Genomic DNA, 6,000 nt, shown 5'->3' with positions numbered 1-6,000 from the left:
TGGATTTTTTCTGACATCCTTTAACCCCTTTGCTGGATTTCAATGGCATATATTTAACCACAAAATTAACGTGAGTTACAATTATTTTGTGATTTCTCTTGAGATAACCAAAGCTTCTCTAGGATGTATCAGAACCAGGGCCGTGAAAGACTTTCTTTGACCCGTGTAAATCGTAGACTCCAATTCAAGTACCACCCATTTCTAAATTCTAACTTAGTCTTAGAGAATAGTTATGAAAGATTGATGAATTGGATTAGAATCCCCAAATTTCTTGGACAGGTGTCTTCGCACTGATTTTCAGGTATACGTGTCCAATGAAACTTAGGGTAACAAATTTTGGCTGATAGGTCTTCCTTCCAAACTCTCAGTGGAGAAAGGTCATTAGGGAATACACGTGAAATGTATAGAAGTATGTTCACCTCTGAGACGTTCCTAAACCACATATTGAGATCTTCTCTGGTTAGATCTCGAATTATAAACTAAAAAAGATAACTCCCTTCGCCTTACACAAATTGGTAGTGTTTTTGCCAAAACGATAGTGGGTGGTCCGTTCTTTCTGAAGTCCTATTTGTTGTGTATGGACTGAGGAATTCATGTTCCCTCAGTGCTTTCTGAAGACAGAATTAATAAGGTACTAACACCATTTCCCCGATTTTGCTTATTTACAACCTAATGCCTGTCCAAGACTTGGGCATCCGGCGGTGACTCTCGGCAGGCGCAACGCGCGCGGCGGCAGGCGTCGGCCGGGCAGCGCCCGCAGCCGCGGGTCCGAGCGGACGATGCTGCGGGCGCCGGATCTTTGTGCGCTCGGCTCCCGGCTCCCGCGTGCCCGCACGTACGTAGCCTTCACGTGTGTGTTGATATGAAGTGCATGTGTGGATATGTGAGAATATGCTCAAATTTGGGGAGAGGCGCGGAGCACAGAGCGGAGGGAAGGTGGGTGTGGGCGTGCACGGCGGGCCGGGCCGGGAGGGAGCCCGCGCCGAGCCCGGGCCCGAGCCCGAGCCCGCAGCGCGGCGGGCCCGGAGGGCCACACAATAAAGCCCGGGGGCGGCGGGCGGCGAGGAGGCCGGGCCGGCGAGCGGCCGCCCCGCGCAGCCCGGCATGTGAGCGGCGCCGCGGCCTCGCAGGACGCAAACTTTCCCGGTGGCGGCGCCCCAACTCCGCCCCTGGCCCCAGCCCCGGCCCGCCAGTCGGCGAGGAGACCCCGTAAGTGCGGCGGCGGGGCTACCGCGCTTCCCTCGGCCGGCGCTCGCGAGTTTCTGTGGTGGAGGCTTGTAAACATGGCGCCCCTGAGGCGCCGAGCCGGGGCGGGTGGCAGGGAGGAGGCCAGGCCCGCGGAGCCGGAGGCGGGGAGGCCGGGGTGCCGGGGCGGGCGGCGGGGAGGAGGCCCGGCCCGCGTAACCGGAGGCGGGGAGGCCGGGCAGCCGGGGCGGGCGGCGGGGAGGCCGGGAGACGGCAGCCCCCCCGCGCCCCGCCGGCCCAGGTCCGGAGGAGGCGGCGGCGGCGGCGGCGGCGGCGGGAAGGAGGCGGCGCGGGCGGCGGGCCGGGAGCGGAGGGGGAGGGCCGGGCGCGGCGGCGGCGGCGGCGACAGCGAAGACCGGAGCATAATGGTGGGAGAAGCTCGGCCGCGGTGGCGGGGCGGGGGCGCGGGCGTCCGAGGCGTGGGCACCGCCGCTTTGTGGCGCCCGGGCCCGGCTGCAGCCTCTCGGGCCGCGGGCGTGACCGCGGCTCGCCCTCCTGCGAACGGCGCCCAGTGGCCGGCGGAGCTTTGTTTGCGGCGGGCCGGGGCCTGCGGGGCTCGGGGGTCCCGCTGCGCCCCCCGCCTTTGGCCGGCCCGTGAACAGAGGCCCCGCAGGCGGAGGAGGCCTCGCAGTGGGAGGACCGCGCGGGGCCTGCTCGGGCTGTGAAGCCGCGGAGTCGCGTGAGCGCCGCCCGCCGGGCCGGCCCTCCACGCGCGGCCAGGCCTCGGGGCCCGCGGTCGGGGTCGGGGTCCGCCGGAGCGCGGCCCTGTGAGTGTCCGGGTTGTGGGGGCGTCTGCAGTGGCAGCTCGTTGTTGGGGGCGATGACCGCGGCCGGGCAGGGCGGTCCCCAAGAGCCCAGGCGAGGCTCGGTCCCCGGGGCCGAGCGGCAGCGAGGCCTTTGCCTCCTCGGCGGGTCCTCCCAGACCCCCAGGACCGCCTGCGTGTCCGTCACCGGTCCCGTCGGAGCTGTTAAGTTGGGGCCCAGTAGGCCGGCCAGGGACCCTAACTTCCGCGTGTACTGCCCCCTTAACGCCTTTCTGGCCCAGCTGTGGAGGCGCTCATGGTGTGTCGGTGGTGCCCCATGTTATGAACGATGGGGGCGTGATAGCCGGTGTGTCCCTGGTGCTCAGGGTTATATACCGTGTGGGCATGGTGCCCGGTGTGTGGATGGTGTTCGATGCTGTGTGTCCGTGGTGCCCAGTGTGCACCTGGTGTGACCATAGTGCCTCGTGTTAGCTACCGTGGGAGCGTGCATGATACCTGGTGTGTTTTTGGTGCTTGGAGCTGTATATGGTAGCGGTATGATGCTTGGTGTGCGCGTGGTACCTGGTTGTCTGTAGTGCCTGGTGTGTGGGCACGTGATGCGGTGTTCCATACTGCGTGTCCATGGTGCCCCGTGTGTGCTTATGGGGTGTGTACATAGTACCCTGGGTCCCATGTGTCTGTGAGCTCAAGCAGGTACGCTGTTAAGGAATGAGTGCCTGAAGGTTGGAGGTGCCTGCTTGGGTCAGATTTTTAGAGGCCCACTGGACTCCCTGAGGGTTCTGGGGCCTCTGGTCTGCCTCACCCTGGTGTTCTGCACCCTACAGTAAGCAGTGTCCTGTGGAGGCAAGAGGCTGCTTAAAAATGATTTAGTCTCTTTGTTTAAAGGCAGAAAGTAAGATGTTTATTTTTTTTTTTAACACGAAATGTAGTAGTTGTAGCTTTGTAATTATGGGATGCATAACCTCAGATTTTGGGGTCATTGACTCTAATTAATGGTTTGAGGTTATCAGGGAGAGAGTCTTGATTGTACTTTAAAAGTTTGAGTGTTTTTTGGTAAGCTAGGTCATCTTTGTGACTTTTCTGAATTCTAACTTGTACCAGCAGGAAATAAAATATTAATTTTGTACATTCATGTTATTTTCCTTGTCTTTGGTTTTGGTTTTTATTTTGATGGACTCTTCTGTATAATATGACCAGGTTAGAGAATCAGAAAACGTGGGATGCGATAATGACAGAATCAATAAAATAGTTTTCTTGCTTAATTCCATATATGGTTCACAAAGGATCTCTGTCGTTTATGTGATACATTCCCCCCAGAGATGTTCATATGAAAACCGAATCTCTTTTACATTATGTGAATAGAGCAGTTTATTTTTTGCAGTTACCTGCTGCAAATTGTTTCAATAAACATACATGTAACTGCTCCCACCTTTACAAAGAAAAGTCAATTAAAATGTTGAAATTATCTCCTTAGTTCATAGGAAGTATTCCTAGGATATTATTATGTTGGTACTTTGAGTCGATGTCATCTTGTGTGTTTCCATGAATTGACGTGTTTATTTCAACTCTCATTCGTTTGTAAAAGTACCCCCTTTTTCCTTTGAGTGTTATTCAGGTAGTGTACAATAATAACATGTGTACCCTTTTAGCATACCTAAATGAAGACAGTAATTGAAGCTGATTAAGGATTTTAACATTTGTAATAAAGTATCAAATGCTGTCCTACTACTGCTTAAAGCCCTAAACCGCTGGTGTCAGCTTTTGTTTACCTACCTTTACCATCCTTCAGTCAAATTCTCCTAGTAGAGAACAACACTTAAGCAAAGAAGATGTATCTGGAAAAAAGTTAAGGAGAAAAGTCAGACTTAAACTTTTCACTGTTTGAAACCTTAACTTGGATTTAACATTGAGGTTTTTTTACAGGATGATTAGATTTTGAAATTCTATTAGAGGGATAGCATAGCAACTTGAGTTTAAGGCCAGGTGCTTTGGGTCTGACTCTTGCCTCTGTCTTTTACTAGCAAAGTGACTTGGGGCAAATTCTTTAAACTTCTCATCCTTGGTCTCAGTGTCCCCATCTGAAAAAGGAGGTGATAGTACTTGTGCCTATCTCGTAAGGTTTTTGACTCATAAACCATTAGGCTACTTCAGTTCAGTTGAGTCAAATTCAGTTTGGGTTAAACGAGCGTGGAAAGAGATGAAGCTCTGAAATAGCAGCGTGCCGTGTCTCACTAGTTGCTGTTTACCTGTTGTAACATACCTCTGAATCTCTTTTTCCACTTTAGTTAACTCAGAAGTTTGGGAAATAAGTATTTGTTATATTCCTCAATATTACTTGATGCAATATTAAGGATCTTTTTATCATTACTTTTTAAAAATAGTGGTTGAATATACATAGCATAAAATACACCGATCTTAAGGGTATGGGTCAGTGGTATTAAATACATCTACACTGTTAATGCAACCACCCACCTCCATAGCTCTTTTCTTGTAAACCTGGAACTTCATGCCTATTAAACACTGAACTCTCTACCTCCCCCTCCCCCAGCCCTGGCAACTGCTCGCTGTTATTTATCTTTGATGAAGAATATAGGTAACTGAAGTACGCAGTGTAAGAGGTCTTGTTTTAACCATTGGTTTTAAGTTAATATTTCTCTCTTTTCCCACATCTGTCACCCTGTCTGTAACCCTGAAACATATGTTTTGTATTTGCTTGAAGCAGATAGACTTTCTGAATGAAGAAACACTGCTTGTCACCTCTTCATTTGATCATTGTGGAGCTAATCCCTAACCAACATTCTTACTAGGAATTTTGACAAGAAGTAAAAAATAACTGATGGGAGTTTAGTTTCTACCTGTATCTCTCATTTGATAACTTTCAGTTACTTTGAGTGGCATTGTCAAAATTCCAAAGCAATTTAAATCTGCTTTGGTATAGTGATTCTGTGAAGGTCAGTAGTGGTGAAGGTACTTCTCATCATCAGTGGTCTGTCCTTTGGTCTTGATTTTTGAAATGTTTTGATTTTTACAAGTTTATAACATAAATGAGTACCATGATAAAAAGATAAAATTTATTGTATGTTTACCAAGTCTCAGCCATTGTGCAGAGTTCTTTGTATGTGCTGTTCCACTGTAAAAAAAAAAATCCTACACATGATCATCTTAAAAGCACAATTGCCCTCTTTTTTTCCTTTTAATTATGGAAGTTTCCACCTCCTAGTAGCACACCCCAGTCCCCCAACATTCTCTAGCGAGAAGTAGATGAACTAGGAGTTTTTTGAGAAACTGTGATCCATATAACATAAAAGTTTAAGAAGCCCTGTGATAAAGGGGAAAGTGATAGAAGTGAACATAATGGGAGGGAAATAAAAATTCAAATCTAAATAGCCAGCAGTATGATGTAATATCTTAAACATATGCACTGCCTTAAGGAAAGATCTTTCTGTTCGTGTGTGAACTTGCTGTTGCTGATTCTCCACTTAGAAAATTCGTAGAAAGCTATTTTCAGGCATACCTCAGAGACACTACAGGTTCTGTTCCAGACCACCACAGGTAAAGCAGATGTCACATTAAGCAAGTCATGTGAGGTTTTTGATTTCTCAGTGTATATAAAAGTTATGTTTACACTATACTGTGTGTAGTCTGTTAACTGTACAACAGCATTATGTCTAAAAAAAATAAAGTACATACCTTAATTAAAAAATACTTTATTGCTAGGAAAATGCTAACCATCTGAGCTTTAGGGAGTTGTAATAGTAAGATCAAAGATCACTGATGGCAGATCACCATAACAAACATAGTAATAATGAAATTGCAAGAATTACCAAGATGTGACACAGAAACACAAAGTGAGCAGATGCTGTTGGAAAAATGGCACCAATGGACTTGCTTGATTCAGGGTTGCCACAAACCTTCGATTTGTAAAAAGTATTTGTGAAGGGTTATAACATGAAGAACAATAAAACTAGGTGTGCATGTAGCTTGTATTGTG

At 49.0% G+C, this 6,000-nt stretch overlaps 1 protein-coding gene across 11 annotated transcripts in view; it reads left to right on the top strand.

The window, feature by feature from the left end:
• The first annotated feature begins 676 nt into the window (after positions 1-676).
• ZMYND11 (zinc finger MYND-type containing 11) overlaps positions 677-6,000 on the top strand; it is an 86,231-nt gene continuing 80,907 nt past the window's right edge. For 4 of the 11 annotated variants that reach the window (XM_072955320.1, XM_072955318.1, XM_072955316.1 and 1 more), the window contains exon 1: positions 1,477-1,613. The gene's annotated coding sequence lies outside the window, so the exon portion shown is untranslated. Of the gene's footprint in view, positions 937-956; positions 1,210-1,476; positions 1,614-1,993; positions 2,013-6,000 lie in introns of those variants that run through there. The other 7 variants (XM_072955321.1, XM_072955317.1, XM_072955319.1 and 4 more) reach the window with 5 other exon arrangements.

This window comes from Vicugna pacos, chromosome 35, assembly GCF_048564905.1.
Source record: "Vicugna pacos chromosome 35, VicPac4, whole genome shotgun sequence".
In the NCBI taxonomy this organism is placed as follows: Eukaryota; Metazoa; Chordata; class Mammalia; order Artiodactyla; family Camelidae; genus Vicugna; species Vicugna pacos.
Note: the sequence above shows the minus strand (reverse complement) of the source record. Positions and strands in the feature narration are given on the sequence as shown.